The sequence below is a fragment of the Bos taurus genome, chromosome 11 (genome assembly GCF_002263795.3).
Source record: "Bos taurus isolate L1 Dominette 01449 registration number 42190680 breed Hereford chromosome 11, ARS-UCD2.0, whole genome shotgun sequence".
Lineage (NCBI taxonomy): Eukaryota > Metazoa > Chordata > Mammalia > Artiodactyla > Bovidae > Bos > Bos taurus.
In genome coordinates this window covers 87,300,775-87,320,468 of record NC_037338.1, presented here as the reverse complement: position 1 = coordinate 87,320,468, position 19,694 = coordinate 87,300,775, and the positions used below count along the sequence as shown (strand labels likewise).

Here is a 19,694-nt window from a genome sequence, read left to right as displayed (position 1 = left end):
TGGTCCTCAGCAATGTGGGGAGGCGTCAGCTAATCCACTGAGGGCTTGAGTAGAACAGAAAGATGGAGGAAGGAGGAATTGGCTCTTCTCTTGAGCTAGCATGTCTGTCTTCTCCTGTCCTTGGACTTCAGTGTTCCTGGTTCTTGGGCCTTTGAACTTGAACTGCTGACTTTCTTGATTCTCCGGCTTGTGCATGGCAAAGTCTAGGACTTCTTGGCCTCAAACCGTGTAAGCCAATTTCTATAATGAACCAATCTATACATGTTTAGAGAGTAGTCTCCCCTCATCTGGGGTTTCACTTTCCACGGTTTCAATTACCCATGCTCAACCGAGGCCCAGAAATGTTAAATGGAAAATTCTAGAAAGGCACAATTCCCCAGTTTTGCATTTCGTGGTATTCTAAGTGGCATAATGAAATCTCACACTGTCCCACTCTGTCCCCCTGGCTCAGTGATCCAGGACCACCCAAAGCAGATGGCCCTCCTCCTGACACAGCATCAGGTCAGTAGAAGCTTAACGTAACATCTCAATGCCTGTGTCATTCAGTCACTTTATCTCGTGGAGGCATTTTATCATCGCATGTCATCACAGGAAGGATGAGTACAGTATAAGACAATATTTTGACAGAGAAAGAGAGATCGTATTACATAACTTTTATTCCAGTGAATTGTTATAATTGTTCTATTTTAATATTAGTTATTGTTGTTTATCTCTTACTGTGCCTAATTTATAAATTAAGCTTTATCATAGGGGTATTTGTATAGGAAAAAAAAAATAGCATATATAAGGTTCAGTACTGACTGCAGTTTTAGGCATCCACTGGGGGTCTTGGAATGTATCCCTCTCTGATAAGTGGAACTAGTGTATGTGTGTGCGTGCACAAGATATAAGATGTATGCTTGTCTGTCTAGCTGGAGGGCCCTGGCGGATTCACCCCTCATTCTTTTAGGCCCAGTGGGGAGCCAGTGTCACCCTTGCCCCTCCTGGGAGGACAGTCCGCTCAGGCTTCCAGGTATGTTCTCCAGGTCCTTTGCTGATGAGCGTCTCCGGAGCCTAACCTCGCAGATTGAGTACCCAGCTGTCTGCCTCTCTCAGGGCAGTGGGCCTTTTTGCAGGCTGGGACCTGTGGGTTTCTTCTCCGTGGTGCCCCCATTCCTGGCACTGAGCCTGGGACACAGTGGATGTCCAGATGTGTGGCTGAACCATCCTCTTCTCTCAACTGTAGGGTGGTGGGTGAATTGAATTATTTAAAACTTAGCACCTTGGCTAAGGGGCCTGCTGGGCAGGCCTGAATGTGTGATTGGACGGTTCAGTGCACTAATGCTGCTTTCTGTGCGGTCGCTGGTGGCGAGTGTTTTACACGTTCATGGGAACTGCAGGACAGTGGTCTGAAAGGCGTTGCAGCTTCGTGGGCTGGTGGAGAGAACCCCATCCCCCCGTCATCCTGTTATTGTCTGGCTTTCACTTGCTGTGAGCGGTTTTTCCTCTCCAGATCTCAGTTTCCTCATTTGTCAAAGCAGCTTGGGGCTAGATAGCCTCTAAATCCTCTGCCCACTCTACAAACCAGGAAAAATGCTTAAAAATGTAAACATGAGGGACTTCCCTGACGGTCAAGTGGTTAAGACTCTGCACTTCCACTGCAGGGGATATTGTTCGATCTCTGATCAGGGAACTAAGATCCCACATGTCTCAGGACATACGCCCGACTAGAGAGGCCCACACACTACAAGGAAGAGTCAGCCCCTCCAAACAAACAAACAAATAAAAACCTCTTAGGAAACAGATGCAATTGCTATGTGAGGAGCTGGTATTACCATTCAGAGAGACTGAGAATACTGAAGAACCCATCTGTGGAGCGCAAACTAGAAGGAAGGGGTCGGGCAGAATGTACTGGGGTTAGGGAGAGGACTTCTCTGTATTTCATCCATCCATCCATTCAAGGCCTTTTTATAACTTCCTGTGCCCGGGATGGTGCCATGTCTTAAGGAAACTGAGATTAAGAAGACAAGGACTCCCGGTACCAAGGAGGAGCCTGATTTTAGCGGGGTATTTGCTGTGGGAGCACGGAAGAAGGTTGGTAATTGAGCTGAGATCTTAGGCTCTAGATCTGCGCCTTTCTTGGAAACTGTTTACAATTCCTCTAAGAGGACATGCTGGCAAGAAAAGCCAGTTAGAGGATGTAGATGTTGCCCTCCTGGGTGTAATGGGGCACTTCTATTTTTTCCTGGGAGGTCATGCCACTCATGATCTAAGAAACTGGTGAACTGAGCTTCATGTTTTGACTAACTGTAAACCAGAGAGAAGTCAGAAGTAGGGAGTATTGTACAAGACAAGTGACTGTATTATTTTCAGATGAGAGTGTATGTACTGATGTAAATTCCTGACTGGCTTTCACCTCAAATTGGTCTTTTTAATGAGTTACAGAGAATACTTTGAAATGAACACATTTCTGATAGTAAGCTAGTAGGTGTTTGCTAAAGGGGTTGAAAACAAGCAATTTAAATGTGTCGTCTAAATACGGGGCTGGAAAGCAAGATGTAGAACTGTGCAGACAACTTCATTCCCATTATGTTTAGGAGGGAAAAAAAGATCAGAGAAAATAGAAGGGAAGGAAATATGCTGAACTGTTAACAGCAGTCGAGTCTGGCAGGATTGTGTGTGCGTGTGTGCTCAGTCGCTCAGTCATGTCCAGCTCTTTGTGACCCATGGACTGTAGCCTGCCAGGTTCTTCTGTCCATTGGACTTCCCAGGCAAGAATACTGGAGGCCACTTCCTCCTCCAGGGGCTCTTCCCGACCCAGGGGTGGAACCCATGTCCCCTGCATTGGCAGGCAGGTTCTTTACCACTGAGCCACCTGGGAAGCTCCGTGGGATCATGAGTTTCTCTTTTGTGTGTGTGTGTGTTGCTGTACATTCTAAATTTTCACTCATGGGCCTATATTTGTTTTGCAATTGGGGAAAAAAAAAAAAAAGGTTTTAAAAAGGAGCCTCAAGAAGGCATTCCTCTGATAATCTTGTTTATCCTCTTAATTTACTTAGCAAAGTTTCTTTTTATAGTCAGACTAGCTGGAACCCATAAATTCCATACTTGTGATGATTTGAATTAATGGAAATTTATCATACTACATTATTAGAATTTGTTAATCTCATCTAAATTCAATACTGAGTAACTCTATTAACTTGGATATAAAAAAATCATTCCAAAAAAAAAAAAAAAATCGTTCCAAGTCTCCCAAGGAATTCACCATTTCAACATGGCAGGGGTAGAGTTTGTATATAATCAGCAGGTGCTGCTTGAATCTGGGCGTTCACTTTGTGTCTTGACCTGGACGGAGGCTTCGAGCGTCCTGCTGTGTTGATGCTAGGTGTTTTAACAAGGTTTTAGTGAGGTGGTTTGATGTCCTCGGACCTACCTGCCCCCGCTTTTCCTTCTCTGTTCTCATCACCGAGTGCTCATGCAGTGGCCTTCTTCCAGGAATAATCTCCTTTACTATTTGTCTCTCAGGCTGATGTTTTTCAGCTCCTGTTTTTGAAAATAACACTTTTGGTACCCCATCCTGGCTCTTCCTTCCTGACTCCCCCAGAGTGGAACTGCTGGTCTTTAGCTGTGAATTGAAGGACTCCCAGGGATAGTCCTTCCCCCTGCCCCATGCCTTTGCTGCTTCAGCCTTGGACTTGGGTTGATGTTGGGTTGACTTGACTTGACCTTGGGCTCACATTGGATTGACTGTCTTTATTTATGGGCTGGTGAGCAGGGCCATCTCAGTACTTCTGAGGGCCATGCCTGACTTTCAGTGGTGTCCCTCCAAAAGGCTTCTTAGGCTGTTATTCCCATCATTTTTCAGGGGTTTAATCTGTCTGAGTCCAGGATATTGAGTCAGCAGTGGAAAGTTATGAAGGCGAAGCCAGCCATCAGAGAAATTGGCTAATATGAAAGATTAATTTCAGAGTGAATGAAGGGGAGGGATGCTTGGGGCTGGGCTGTCTCTCTAGGCAAATAATATTGCTATAAAATGTGAGAAATCAGAGGCTGCCTCTGCTACTTGCTTAGTGCCAGCTTATAGTTTCTTGGATAATCTAGCGTCCATATTTATGATCTTGAGAAAAAATATAATTGCCAGCAAAATTACATGCACATCTGGTTAATTACTTCAGAATGCTCACCATGAGGAAATCATATTTTTTAAAAATTAGTCTGGCTCCTGTGTTCCGAAATTGTTATTTTTGAAAGCCAGTTGTTAGGTTATTGTGTCATTCCACAGGGCGGCAGGAAGGAAGCCCTCCTGTCACTGGAGACAGGTAGGTTACCATGGAGACGGGTGTGTCCCACTGGTTTCCTGGGTATCTCATTTGTCCTGGAGAAGGAATAAACCTCACTTTCTGTGATATTCCTGAAATTGTTTTTGTGAATTAAATTTTTCTAAACAAAGGTCCGATGTTTTATTGACTTACAAGGGGATTTCTGACATGATTTTGCCCTTCGTTCTGTTTGCTTAATTTATAATGCTGTATAACCCTACTTTTCCTATCAAAATGCTTAAAATGCATTGAAGGAACACCCATCCTGAAACAGCAACTGGAAAAAAAATCTTTTAATAAAACTAAGAATGCTCTCTTCTGTGTGAATGTGATTGCCCCAGACAGTTGAACAAATTAGTTTGATAATTCTGTGTCATAAGCCAAGCTGGGGGATACACTGATGAGCAAGATGGTGGTGGGCCTGCCCTTGTGCAGCTTATATTAAGGTTGTGACCCAAGGCAACCGGAAGCCAAGGGGGGCCCTGGTCTGAGCTGCCCTGGTTTATATTGTCAGCCACTGCCAAACCAGGGGCCTTGAACCCCGCTCACTGTCCCACAGGGCGAGGGGGCTGGGCCTTGTTGGAGGGATGACATAGCTGCTGACTTGTTTGAGCTGTTTTTATTCACGAGCATCTTCCAGAATGTGCAACAGTGCTTTATCAGTCTGCTTATCATAACTTTATACATGAAAAAATTCTATTCATGCCTATTCTTGGGTCTCTCTCCATCTAACAGTTTCTAAAGGCAACCGCTTGATGGTTAACAGTGTAGAAAGCTCCTTGTACCCCCTGGGTCTTGTCAAAAACCTGGCAGTTTCCTTCCTTGCTGCATCCCATTCGGCTTCAGCATCCTCTGATCTCACAGAAACAGAGCACCCCACCCCCTGTCCCAGCATCAGCAGCTAGAGGCCCATGGTGGGCGTCCCAGCCTCTCTCTCCCACCCTGTGCTTCTGTGCAGTCACTTCCTCAGCAGAAGGCACATCCTCTCATATCCTTCCCTTTTGCGGGTTGGTAATGAGCACAGGCCTCCTGCAGCCCCACCGCTGGACAGCCCGTTTTGTACAAGCTCCTTAACTGGTTGGGACCTTGAGTGGGATTGTCACAGTCTGAAGAGGCTGCCCCTGGTCATGGAACAGAGTTGGTGGCTCTGTTGGGTGTCGGTGAGGTTGAGAAAGTGGCAGACTCCACCCTGTGGATTTGAACAGAGATCTCGGTCTCATAGCCTCAGAGGATGCTGTGACCTGAACAGGGAAACAGGCCCCACATGCCCCGGGCTTAGGGACATCCTGACTAGTTGAGCTCCAATTTGAACAGAACTGGAGATGTCTCTTCCTGATCCTGCCTTGACTTCCTTCCCATCTAATGGACAGGGAACAGAGTCATTCTTTTCAAAGGAGAAAAAGGCACCTCTATCACTCTGTCTCAATCCTGTTCTCCTCCCTGAGGCTCAAACACCACCCACCCTCACCTTCTTCATGCAGGTCCCCCTTGGGTCTGCCAGGCACTGCCCTGGAACATCTGTTGCCTCATCTGTGAAATGGGAAGTATAGAACGTCCCTCTTAGGATTGTTGTAAAAATAGCCATTACATTTCTTATAAACTCCAAATTGCTGTATAAATGTAAGGACCATCACCATTACCACCATCACCATCACCACCATCACCATCATCATCACCATTACCACCATCACCATCACCACCATCATCATCACCATCATCATCACCATCACCACCATCACCATCATCATCACCATCACCACCATCACCATCACCATCACCATCATCATCACCATTACCACCATCATCATCACCACCATCATCATCACCATCACCACCGTCACCATCACCACCACCGTCACCATCACCACCATCACCACCACCACCATCACCATCATCATCACCATTACCACCATCACCATCATCACCACCATCACCACCATCATCATCACCATCACCACCATCACCACCACCATCACCACCATCACCATCACCACCATCACCACCATCACCATCACCATCATCACCACCATCACCATCATCATCATTACCAACCTTTTTATTCACATCCTGCTGCCCTTGACACATGATTGCCTAAAAAAGCAGGGTCTTTCTGGCTCCCTCTGTGGAATTTGAATTCCCAGTCTTCTGTCCTTTTCCTTTTTCTTATCTGGGATTAACCTGTGGTTTTCATTTTCCACCTGCAAGATGTTAGTCCATAGAAGAGAGCTGGGGAATGTTCTGTCCGAGCTTCACAAAGGACGTGGAAATCTGTTTCTGCTCCTCCTTCCTTCTGGAACATTGGATCTGCTCCGTCTTTGCTCCTGTCCCCTGCTGGGCAGGGGAGTGACTGGCTGTTTGTGTGCTGGGCAGCCTGGGAACTTACTGCTCAGATTAAAGACATTTATTGAAATATGGGCAGTCAGCTTGGCTCAGGTCAGATCATATATTGAGCAAGCAGCTCCCCTTAAACCCGCTCCTGAATTACAGCCAGCTGTGTGGTACACCTTTGTCAGTGACTGAGGGGTGGGATGGGGACTTGGTAGAAAACTCTCAGGGACGTTTTTCTTTATTCTTCTTTTTGAAAGGGACTTTCTTCATATCTGGCCTCCTTGCTAAGGGAGCTGGTGCTGGGGTTTGGGGTTATGATTCTCGACCATTTGAGGACAGGAACATTTGCTACACCCTTCTGCTTGCCCCTGTATCCTCCCAGATTGCCTTCACAACTCCTAGCCTTGCTCAGGGGTTGCCTCCTCCAAGAAGTCCCCTGGGCCTGCTCAGGCGTCTGCTCTTCCTGGGGCACGGCTGCTCCGGCTCACACGGCCATGCCATATGCAAAGCTCTGGTCCTGGCCAGTCACCTCCTGGCCCGGGGCTCCTAAGGGCAGGAACCATGTAGTGAGTAGTCTCCCTTTAAGCAGAGACTGGGCTTGGGGAGAATGCCTAGGTTGGGAAAGGTGCTCTCTCATGAGCCAACCCTCATTCATTCATTCATTCACATAGCTCCCATTGTGTGCCAGACTCTGCACTAGAGAATATCCAGTGGAAATCCTGCACTCTCAGGGCTTATGTTTCTAGCTGAACACAAGAAGCAGTAAACTAAAGTTTACTTTATATGTAAACTATATGTAAACTTTATATGTAAACTTTCAATATGTAGCATAATACTATAATACTGTAGTATATGATATAATATGGATGCTAGGTTGCTTCAGTCATGTCCAACTCTTTGCAACCCTATGAACTGTAGCCCACCAGGTTCCTCTGTCCATGGGATTCTCCAGGCAAGAATACTGGAGCGGGTTGACATTTCCTCCTCCAGGGGATCTTCCCAGGAATCGAACCCACGTCTCTTATGTCTCTTGCATTGGCAGGTGAGTTCTTTACCACTAGCACCACCTGGTAAGCCCAGAGTATAGTATAGTGTATACATAATAAAATATGGTAATTTAGTATAATATAGTGATAATAGAAGATGTGAGGGGGAACAAAGGGAGAATTCCTTGGCGGTCCAGTGATTAGGACTCTGGGCTTTTACTGCTGAGGACCCAGGTTCGATCCCAAGGGGAACTAACATCCTAAGCCATATGATACAGCCAAAAAGAAGAAAAAGGAGGTGTGGAAGAAATAAGTTTAGTGAAGGGCCAGAGGTATTTATGAGGGATGGTGAGAAATGAAATTTTAAGTAGAGTGATCAGAGAAAGCCTAATGAGAAGGTGACATTTGAGCAAAGACTGGAAAAAATGAGGGAGCTGGTCACGTGGAAGCTGAGCAGGGTGGCAGGCACAGCGAATAGCAAATATGAGGGCCCCTGTGCTCAGAGACTGGACAACGAAAGGCGCCACCTTCCAGCCAGGAGAACCCCAGGAGTTTTGGCCAGTTAGATGAGTTCAAGGCCATTGGCTTGCGCTCCTATCCCTGCTCCCTTCCTGAATAAACAGCCAGAGTCCCAAGACAGGAAGCTTTTGGCCCATTCATCTTCCTGCCTGGAAAGCAGATGTAATTTGTGGAAATAGGGCAGCCATCCTGTGATCACGAGGCTGAAATCCACGTGCTAAGGATGGTGGGGCAGAAAAAGACTCTCGGTCCTTGATGGCGTTCTTGAACTGCTGCCCACGCCCTGGACACAAAGAAAAGCCTTTCTTGTTTAAGCCACAGTTTGTTGGGTTTTAGGTTGTTTTGGTAGGATGTCCAAAACAGAGTCTACTATTCCCAAGCCCCCAGATAGACCCCTGCTTCTCAGATACGTGGAAGCGGTGGGGGAGGGCTGGGAGACGTTTTACCCCCTTCTCAGCTTCCCTTTCCCTCCATCCTTTCAAGCTGGTCTCTAAGTTAGTCATCAAGATGCCCCAGGTGCATCCCAGTCTCTCCAGCTTCATCGTCTGTGCTGCACTCACCACCTGCACGTGTGATGGTCAGTTTCTGGCGGCTCTCCTGACCCAGCCTCTCCCCACACCCCACCAGACCTGCCCACCCCCAGCTCCAGCCCAGCACAAGCCTTCTCTGCACTGCTCCATGCTCTCAAATCCTTGCTTGCAAAGTTCAAATGCTAAGCATGGCCTGAGAGGCCCTCCTTGTGACCCTTGACCCTGCCTGGCCTCTTGACCAACCTTTCATCCACCACGTGAGGTCTTGAACTCCACTGACCGGCAGGTCCTTGTCACCATTCACTCCTCTGGGCCTTTGCACCTGCCGTTCCCTCTGCTGGGAATCCCTGACTGCCCCCTCCCCCAGGAGGCACGCACACATCCTTCAAGAATCAAGCAGAGCTTTTCATGTCAGTTGATCCCTTTCCCTGTGCACCTGACTCTTTTGTCTGTGTCAGAGCATCTCTGGGGGAGGCGGGAGGACAACAGTTTAAAAAACAACAACAACACATCTTTCTTCCCAGTAGGCAGAATTCCCCAGAGAACAGAGATCAAACACACTTGGGCTAGAGAGTCTGGGCTTTCCTGGTGGCGCAGACGGTAATGAGCCACCAGGAGATGCGGGAGACCTGGGTTTGATCCCTGGGTTGGGAAGATCCCCTGGAGGAGGGCATGGCAACCCACTTTAGTACTCTTGCCTGGAGAATCCCCATGGACCGAGGAGCCTGGTGGGCTAGAATCCATGGGGTTGAAAAGAGTCGTACATGACTAAGCACACTAGACAGTCTTGTCTATGCTGGGCTTTGCATCAGGCCTTTAAGCAGCCCTTCTGGTAGGTGGATCTGCAGCTGGACTTGTTGCAGGTGGTGGGCGCCTGAGGCAGTTCCAGGTGTTGGTCCCCAGGTGAGGTCCCTACTCTCCCACCTGCGCCTGTATCTTTAGGCCCAGCAGTGCCTGTGGGGCAGCAGCCTCAGCTCACTTATATTAATAATGAAAATAGTATTACTAAAAGCTCAAGTACCTGGCACCGAGCTGAGTGCTATACACACTTCATCTCGGTAGTGAGAGTTGGTCTTCACTTCCCAGATAGCTCAAGTGGTAAAGATTCCACCTGCAATACAGAAGATGCGGGTTTGATCCCTGGGTCAGGAAGGAGGAGGAGGAAATGGCAACCCACTCCAGTATTCTTGTCTGGAAAATCCCAAGGATAGAGGAGCCTGGTGGGCTATAGTCCATGGGGTCGCAAAAAGTCAGACACCACTGAGCAACTGAACACGTACACATTCATTCAACAAATGGTTATCTCAGGCCTACTGTGTGCCGGGGATTCTACTAGGCACGAGGGGTACATCAATGGGGGAAAAAAAAGACTCTGTCCCGTGGAACTCACATACATTTCTGTTGTTGCTGCTTCCCACACCTTGCACTAATGCACCAAAAGCATTCTAATCATTAATTTTTAAATGTGATGCAGAAACAGTTTGAATTTCAGTTGATGAATTTCAAGATGCAGAAGGTCCTGTTGTCCTCTCAGAAAAAAAGAGGAAAATTAAGCAAAAAGGTGCTTCTAGCAAATCAGTGCAATATTTTTCCAAACACAAATATTTTAAATTATTTGCCTTCATCATGCTGTTTAAAGGGTCCCACTATTCAGAACTCACTCACCCTGTTGTTATTAAGGGTGGAAACCAAGATGTTTAGTTATGTAAAAGCCAATTAAAATAAATTAAATGCAAATGCCGTTTCATTGTACAATGTTAATTTTGAGAGTTGGATCAATCACAGGTTGTGGAAATGCCAAAGTTGTTAAGACTTTGGTTGCCACGACAACAGCACTCCGGCTCCAGTGGTCTGGTATTCAGGTCCAGGCTCCCAGAGAGGCAGGGGAGGGTGAAGAGATGTTTCCTGTTCCTTCCTCATCTGTCTAACTGACCTTTGGTGAAAATAGGATTCTTTATCATCATGGTGAATAACTGCCCGGGTGTTGTTTGTTCTGTGTGTGTGTGTGTGTGTGTGTGTGTGTGTGTGTGTGTGTGTGTGTATGGAGGGTGGGGAGTTGTTGGGTTGAACTCAGTGCTTTTAACCCGTTGGCTGCCATAATCACATTTCTCAGGGAGTTTTCTCTGGGGCCACCTCTGTTTTACAGATGAGGACACGGGGATTCAGAGGGAGGCTTGTCCAAGTTCTCTGGCTCCAGGAGGCCAGATCAAGATGGGTGTGAGCTCTGGGGTGCTGGGCCGGGTTGGGCTGTCTCCGTGGGGCCTCCAGGAACCCAGGGTTCTTGAGCTTTCCCTGCACCTGTTTCTGAACTGGACTGCTCAGAATGGGTCCCAGCGGGCCTCCCGTGCCAGCATCAGGCTGACCAGGCCTCAGTCGCCAGCACTGGGCCCAGAGCTGCCATGGTGTTTCTTTTGGTGTGTCCTGCAGAGAAGCTTTGGGAAGTCAAGAAGGCCTTAAGAAGCACTGCTGTTAATAAAGCTAATGGATGTGAGCCACCAGGGAAGTTCCCGAAATTCCAGCAGAACTATTCAAATCCCTAAAGGAGGATGCCATCAAGGTTTTGCATTCATTATGTCAGCAAATCTTGAAGACCCAGCAATGGCCACAGGACTGGAAAAGGTCAATCCTCAACCCAATTCCCAAGAAAAGAAAGTGAAAGAAAGTGAAGTCACTCAGTCGTGTCCGACTCTTTGCGACCCCGTGGACTATAGCCCACCAGGCTCCTCTGTCCATGGGATTCTCTAGGCAAGAATACTGGAGTGGGTTGACATTTCCTTCTCCAGGGGATCTTCCCAATCCAGGGATCGAACCCAGGTCTCCCACATTGCAGGCAGATGCTTTAACCTCTGAACTACTAGGGAAGCAAGAATGTCCTAACCATAGGATAATTGCACTCATCTCCCATGCTAGTAAGGTCATGCTGAAAATCTTGAATGGTAGGCTTCAGCATTATGTGAACTAAGAACTTCCAGATGTCCAAGCTGGGTTTAGAAAAGGAAGAGGAACTAGAGATCAAATTGCCAACTTTCGCTGGAGAGAAGAAAAGCTTCCTCACCATGCATGGTTTTAGGAAGTCATGAGTCGGAACTGCAGGTGTGTGTTAAGCATCAGCTCTCCTGGCTGGAGGAGCCCAGGATGGGCGGCTCAAGTACCAGACGCCTGACTCACTGTCCCTGCCCTGCAGTTCCACTCTCCCAGCTAAATTGGGGCTGCGATCCGGGTCCTTGTTGAATGAGATCACATTGGGCTTTTTCCCACTTTTTGGGGTGCGGTTCCTGGGAAATAAAGCAGTTGGGGATTTTTAAAACTCTGTGCAAGAGACAGGTTGTTGCACTAACATCTAACCTGCTGTAGAGCCCCCTGAAAGTGAGGTGAGGCCCAGGAGAACACGACGGGGTGAAGTTGGATGTTTGCCATGGGCCTGTGGTGGCAGGACTCTGCCTCAGTGCCTGTACTTGCTGGGGGCTCCCCCAAATACATCCTGGACGGAACAAGCATACAGCAGGGGCAGCAGACAGCCTCCATCCCAGGCCTGCTTGGGGGTATACAGGTGAATTTCTTGAGCCGTGTACTCTTGAGGTTGCTTCTCACAGTGAGTGCAGAGGGCATCTCCCTGCCTCATGGACTGCTGGCCACGGGGACTGAGCAAATGCTGCCTGGTCGCCCCAGCACATCACAGGGCAGGTAGGAGGTTGGTTTCAGTGTGTGTTGAAAGAGGCTGGCACGTGATCCCTGTCCTCCTCGGGCTCTTAAAGCAGACGGTTGGAACCCTGTGGTGGGTACTGCTTTCAGAGCTCTGATGGCCACTCTTTGGGTATGGGACTCAGATTGTAAAGAGTCTGCCTGCAACGCAGGAGACCTGGGTTCAATCCCTGGGTCGGGAAGATCCCCTGGAGAAGGAAATGGCCATCCACTCCTGTATTCTTGCTTGGAGAATTTCATGGACAGAGGAGCCTGGTGGACAACAATCCATGGGGTTGCAAAGAATTGGACGTGACTGAGTGACAAACACACTTTCCTCTTTGGATATGGGGGTGAAGGTCAGGTGGTGTTGGCAGGACTCTTGGGCAGAGAGTGGCCTGGTGGGTGCGGGCCTGCCTGCCTTCTGCCTCTGTACCCTGAGCCACCCTGTTTCTACCTGCCGCTGTCAGGGTGCAAATCAGAGGGGAGAGGGTGAGAGAGGCAGACTGCTGCCTGCGGAGCCCTGCATGAGGGCCTCACTTTCCTTCTCAGCAGCAGCACTTATGACATGTGTGGTTTCTTTCTTTGGGGAGACTTGGGGTGGTCTCTCTTGACACCTTCTGGCTTTTGTAGAGCACTTGCCTCCCTTCCCCTTTCCCCATGCACTTTGAAGCTGGCCTGGCTTTCTGACAGACGTGCTGGGCTTCTAGCCGGGGTCACTGGCTACTGTGGCCTCTCACCCTAGGTCCACCCTGAGCTCCAGCCGGTTTGGACCATCACCATCCCCCAAATGTATCCCTTTCTCAGTTCAGTTCAGTTCAGTCACTCAGTCATGTCTGACTCTTTACGACCCCATGGACTGCAGCACACCAGGCCTCCCTGTCCGTCACCAACTCCCGGAGTGTCCATCGAGTTGGTGATGCCACCCAGCCATCTCATCCTCTGTTGTCCCCTTCTCCTCCTCCCTTCAATCTTTCCCAGTATCAGGATCTTTTCCAGTGAGTCAGTTCTTCGCATCAGGTGGCCAAAGTATTGGAGTTTCAGCTTCAGCATCAGTCCTTCCAATGAACACTCAGGACTGATCTCCTTTAGGATGGACTGGTTGGATCTCCTTGAGTCCAAGGGACTCTCAAGAGTCTTCTCCAACACCACAGTTCAAAAGCATCAATTCTTTGGTGCTTAGCTTTCTTTATAGTCCAACTTTCACACCATATATGACTACTGGAGAAACCATAGCTTGGACTAGACGGACCTTCTGGCCTCCAGCTATTTGTCTTTGCTGTTCCTTTGGCTCAGCAGCAGGCCTTGGCTCCTCTGGGACGCCCTCCTTCCCCAAGCTGGAGCCAGCTCTCTGTCTGGGTGTCCGGAGCACACACAGCTGACCCTGGCTCTGATGTGGAGCACACGTCCCTGGTGGCTCAGATGGTAAAGAGTCTGCCTGCAATGTGGGAGACCCAGGTTCCATCCCTGGGTCGGGAAGATTCCCTGGAGAAGGAAATGACAACCCACTCCAGTATTCTTTCCTGGAAAATCCAGTGGATGGAGGAACCTGGTGGGCTACAGTCCATAGGGTTGCAAAGAGTCAGACACAACTGAATGACTTCATTATTACTCTCACTTTACACATCTTAGAGGGAGAGAGGGCAAGAGCTTCACCATGGCAGCGTCCTCCAAGGAGATGAGCCCGTATGGGACATGGGCCAGGGCCCTTCTTCCCTGTGGCCCAAGACTCTGTGCGGCTGTGACAGGGCTCCTGTCATCCATGTCCACCTACAATCCGGCTTCACCTTTCCCCCGACCCCTGGGATTGACAGTCACAGCCAAGAGTTGGAGAAGTACTTAGTATTCTTCTACGTCGTGTGAGATGCAATTTCCAAATGGGTGTTTTGTGCACAGCAGTTGCTAACCCCAAATGTGTAAGGCAGCTCACTAGGAGGCTTTTAGGGGAGAGATGGAGGGTTGGGGGTGCTGGGTCAGTTGCTTCTCTCCCTGTGAGTGATGACTGGTGGTGGGTGAGTTGCTGGCTGTCTTGGTTTCTTGGTCCCATGAGCCCTGGGGCAGGTCCCTTCACTGCTCTGAGCCTCCATAAATGATCCTGACCCTAGAGGGCTGTCAGGAGGATTAGACGAGTGAGGGTTTCTGAAAGTGCTATTATATTCACGTGAGTTATCTTGGTAACGCTGGGGCTCAAGGTTTTTTTTTTTTTTTCTGATTTATTTTTGTTTTAAGACTGCAGAGGAACCAATTTACCAGAGTCATCTGTGGGTGTAAGTGCTCTCACCTTCAGCCAGGACTTAATTTTGGCCCAGAGCTCTGTCTTATTCCAGGAGAGAATGGTGCTATTCAGAGCCGAACCGTTCAGGACCTGGTTCTCTGGGTGGCGTTCTCTGCAGATGGCATTAGCGCTAATGACTTACTATATATGTATTCACAAGTGGGTGATTTATGGTTATACACCAGACCCGTAACTTTTCATTTCCTGACTGATGTAGCAGAAGCTTCATCTGTAATGGGCCTGGTGGATTTCGTAAGTGTAAAAAGACTTCAGTTGAGCCCATTTCTGTCCTCTGCTTGTGTGGTATGAGGCCGCCTGGCCTGCTGGGATGGGTGGGACAGACAAGGGGTGCCCGCACTTGGCTCCACGCTTGGTCTCCTTTGTCTCCTTGGGCACCCTCTGCAGTAGGTGGGTGCTGGGGAGGATCCCATTTCACAGAGGCCCAGAGAGGTTAACTAACTTCTCCGAGGGGTCACAGCTCTGCGTGGGAACTCGGGTGAGTCTGACAGTAGCCTGGAACAGGGCCTGGTGTGAAGGAGGGGCTCGGTAACCCTCCTTCTCCACCATCTGGGCGACTCCTGCTCCTGGCTTTTCTTGCCCAGACTTTCTGGCCTGTGGGGGAATTGCCAGGAAAGATTATTGTTTCAGTTTTTTGGCTACACCACACACAGCGTGTTCACCCAGCAGGGATAAACCCGCTCCCCCCGCCACCCCCCACCCTGCGTTGGAAGCACAGCGTCTTTAACCTTTACTGGACCTCAGGGAAGATTACTCTAGAGTTGGACCATAAAGAAAGCTGAGCGCTGAAGAACTGATGCTTTTGAACTGTAGTGTTGGAGAAGACTCTTGAGAGTCCCTTGGACTGCCAGGAGATCCAACCAGTCCATCCTAAAGGAAATCCATCCTGAATATTCATTGGAAGGACTGATGCTGAAGCTGAAACTCCAATACTTTGGCCACCTGATGCAAAGAGCTGACTCATTGGAAAAGACCCTGATGCTGGGAAAGATTGAAGGGAGAAGGAGAAGGGGATGACAGAGGATGAGATGGTTGTATGGCATCACTGACTCATTGGACATGAGTTTGAGTAAACTCTGGGAGTTGGTGATGGACAGGGAAGCCTGGCATGCTGCAGTCCATGGGGTCACAAAGAGTCAGACATGACTGAGCAACTGAACTGAACTGAACTGAGGCAGGGTGGGGGTGGGCAGGTGGCAGGGAAGGGGTGGGGCTCGTGCTCCCGGAAGTTAGAAATGCTCGGCTCCAGCCTTGTGGAATCCAGCTCAGCCTTGTGGTAGGCTGGGTTGCTGCTGCTGCTGCTAAGTCGCTTCAGTAGTGTCCGACTCTGTGCAACCCCAGAGATGGCAGCCCACCAGGCTCGCCTGTCCCTGGGATTCTCCAGGCAAGAATACTGGAGTGGGTTGCCATTTTCTTCTCCAATGCATGAAAATGAAAAGGCAAAGTGAAGTCACTCAGTCACGTAGGGGCCCCCAAAAGGGATGCGTGTTTTAGTCCCTGGAGCCTGTGCCTATGATACCTTACACAGTAAAGGGCTTTGCCACGGGATTAAGACTGAGGACCTTGATGTGGGGAAAATGGGTGGCCAGGGTGGACCAGGGGTGCCTTCTTAAAAGGCAAGAGGCTTTCCCAGCGGTCGGCAGTCCTGTGGCATTGTGACCTGAGAGACGCAGTGCAGTGCTGCGGCTGGCTTTGCAGATGGAGGAAGGGGCCATGAGCCAAGAGCTATGGGTGGCTGGAGGAAGCTGGAAAAGGCAGGGAACGGATCCTCCCCTGGGGCCTCCAGAACTATGTAGCCCAGCGACACCTGCCTCTCAGTGAAGCCCATCTCTCCCATGTCGCTCCATGTTTTCTTCCCAGCGCATCCCACTCCCCCTGGCCCGCTGGTCTCCCTGCCCACTCCCCGCAGGTTCCTGGGCTCCAGGCAGGTCCTGGGCTGGCACAGTTCCCAGCTGCAGGAACCTTGCAGTTCCTCTAACAGTGTGCGTTTGAGATGATGCTGGCCCCACCAACTAAGCCTCAGATTTGCCACTTTTTTTTTTTTCCTATTAAAGCAGCAACAAGCCCTGTCCACCTGGTCTGTTTGGATTGCGCGGGCCATGGCTGCACTGCTCGGCGCTCGGTTCCAAGAGTCTGGTTCCAGGATTAGCTGAGCTGTGCAGGGTCTCCTACCCATAGAATAGTTCCTGTTGTTTAAATCTTGGTTCTTTTGATTTTTTTTTTTTTTTCCCTTTTAAACTAAAGACTCTGTGCAGTGTCTGTGGTGAGCCAGAGGCGTGTTCCTGTTCAGAGTGGCCCTGTGATCTCAAGCGTGTGTGATGAGGGCCTGTAATGGGGCTCAGTGTGGCCTGGATGGTCCCAGGGTGGCCACCTCTGATCAGGAGGAATGATGGCAGATCCCAAACTTTGGGGCAGGTGTTTACATTTCCGGGGTGCTTTCACAGCAGATTCTCATTTGGCCCTTTAAGGGTGGGGTTGGGAGCAGTAGCTTTGGAGGGGCTGGGGGACTTGGCTCCCATGTTATCCCTTCCACGTCTCCACTGTGCAGTGGCATGTGGGATCTTAGTTCCCAGAGTGGGGATCGAACCCGGGCCCCCCGGGGGTGGGAGTGCAGAGCCCTAACCACTGGGCCGCCCGGTCTCAGTTCCTTATCCACACCTCTCTCTGTGTTTCCTCCAGCTGGGAGGCTTAAACAACAGAGCCTGATGGCCTCACAGATGAGAGCAGGGTGTTGGCAGGGTCAGCTCCTCCCAAGGGCTCTCTCCTTGGCCCGTGGATGACCATCTTTATACTGTATCCTCACCTGGTCACCCCTCTGTGCATGTCAGGGTCCTGATCACCTCCTCAAAGGATACCAGTCAGATGGAATTTGTTGGGTCCACCCATATGACCTCATTCTAACTTAATCACCTTTAAAGAGCCTGTCTCCAGATGCAGTCACATTCTGAGGTCCGGTTGGGGGGTTAGGATGTCAGCATAGGAGTTTGGGGGACATAACTCGGCTTGTAGCACATGGGAATGAGAGTGTTCCCCTAATGCGGTTGGTAAGAGATTAATTCCAGTAATGATGTGTTTAAGTGCTTAGCACACGCAGGAGGTGGCAGCCAGCGCTCACTATGGACCCGGGAAAGGCCTCTTTCTCTAGCGCCTCTTCTGTGCTGGGTCAGGGTCCTTGCTGGGCCGTCCCTCGCTTAGGCACAGAGCAGCCTCTTTCCCTGCCTGTTTCTTGCAGCATGGACCCTGACTCTGTACCTGAGAATGCAGACATGTGGGCCCCACGCCGGGCTCCTGGAGTCAGCACCTGCTGGGTTGGGGTCTGGGCACTTGCCTCTTAAATAGATATTGCAAGCACAGAAACTGCAGTCGGAGAACCACTGCCCAAAGCCCTGTCGATCCTGACTCTTTAGTGCTCTCCAGTCCACACCCCTCCTGCCTGCTGTCTCGTCATGAGCACGGCCCTTTCCGTGGACCACGCTGTCCCACTTCCCCGGGCACCTCCATGTCCATCTGTGACTCTTATTTAGTCTCCCAGCTACAGGAGGAACAGAAAATAAAGCCACACATGACTGCTCCACCATCCCGGTCCATGTTTCGGAGATGTGCCCGTCATCTGCAGGAAGCACCTCCAGTTCTGGGACTGCTTGCCTCCTGCCCCCCAACCCTGCCGCCCCTCCCCAGGGGCCCTGGCCCCAAGCTTCTGGAACAGCGTCAGCCTCTCCTCCCTCCTGGGCTTTGCATGTGCCCTTGCTGTCCCCCCGGGGGGCCCCGCCTTTCACCCTCCTCCTGCGTTTCCTCCCGTCTGAGTCCTCAAGCGCTGTGCTAGGCTTCCTTCATGCCCTTTAGGGCACCGGGCAGTGTCCTGTGATTTTCCAGGGTAGGCGGTGGACTCCCAGTGCCTTTTTTGGGGCTGCACCACGGGCCCTGGAAAAGCTGGGTTGGACAGCCTTCCTTGTCCCATGAGCTCCTGGGGAGCTGGAGATGGTTCACTTTTGTAAGTTCACGTGTTCTGCGCCTTGTCCATCTCCTCGATTGCTCTAGGCGCTGTGTCATCTCCAGATGCTCTTTTCTCCCCGTCTGACATGATGTTTCTGATCTTCTTGGACTTGGAAGCCAGTAAACCTCCATCCCTTTCTCAGCCACACTGGGCACACCGTGGTGGGCCCTGGCTGAGCTCTGGCTTATGGTGGTGATGTGCCCTGGACAGGGCTGGGGGAGGGAGCCCCATGTCACCTGCTGTCGTCTCACTGGGAGCTGTGTGTACCTGTCATCCTCTCACTAGGAGCCCTGTGTCACCTGTCATCACTTCACTGGGAGTCCCGTGCCACCTGTCATCACTTCACTGGGAGCCCTGTGTCACCTGCCGTCGTTTCCCTTGGAAGCTCTCGTCGCCTGTTGTTATTTTGTGAGGGAGGTCTGTATCACCTGTTGTCATTTCCCTTGGGGGGGCCTTGTCACCTGCCGTCTTGTCATGCCCTGCGATGGTTGGCTGGGCTCTAACCTGGCTCTCACCTTTGCCCACTGCCACGGGCGTGGTGGGGGGGGGGCCTGAGCCAGCATTGTTCCCCGCTCTGCAGAGAGGGCCTTGGGGATGCCGGGGTTGGGGCGGGAGGGCCTGAACCTGGTGAGCCTCCTCACCTGCCCTAGCCACTCTCCTCACCCCACATCTGCATTTTATCGAGGTCCTGGGTAAGATTTCATTTTTAAATCCTTAGCCAAAATGTTTGAAAACACTAGCTGAGACAATCTCCAAGGCCCTTCCAACACTCACCTTCTTTGGCTTATAAAGCACATCCCCTCCACAACTGTGGGGGGATTCTTGGGAGGTCACTTAGGTCAGGGGGCCTGTCCCCTCTGTCCCTGACAGCTGCCCTGGCTGCCCAGGCTGGGTGAGCGAGGACGGCGGAGAGAAGGCAGTTTGGAATGTGATGGGTGGACCCCCTGGGTGTGAAATGGAGGTGGGGAGCCGAGCATCTGTCCTGGCCTTTAGCGTCCACCATGTCCCTGCCAGCCACTGCACAGACATGCTACCGGCCATGTGGCTGACTCAGGCTGCAACTGT

At 50.4% G+C, this 19,694-nt stretch overlaps 1 protein-coding gene across 4 annotated transcripts in view; it reads left to right on the top strand.

Annotated features, from left to right (window-relative positions):
• HPCAL1 (hippocalcin like 1) overlaps positions 1-19,694 on the top strand; it is a 117,327-nt gene that overhangs the window by 10,176 nt on the left and 87,457 nt on the right. The window contains exon 2 of one of the 4 annotated variants that reach the window (XM_010810201.4): positions 18,915-19,046. The gene's annotated coding sequence lies outside the window, so the exon portion shown is untranslated. 4 annotated transcript variants of the gene reach the window in all.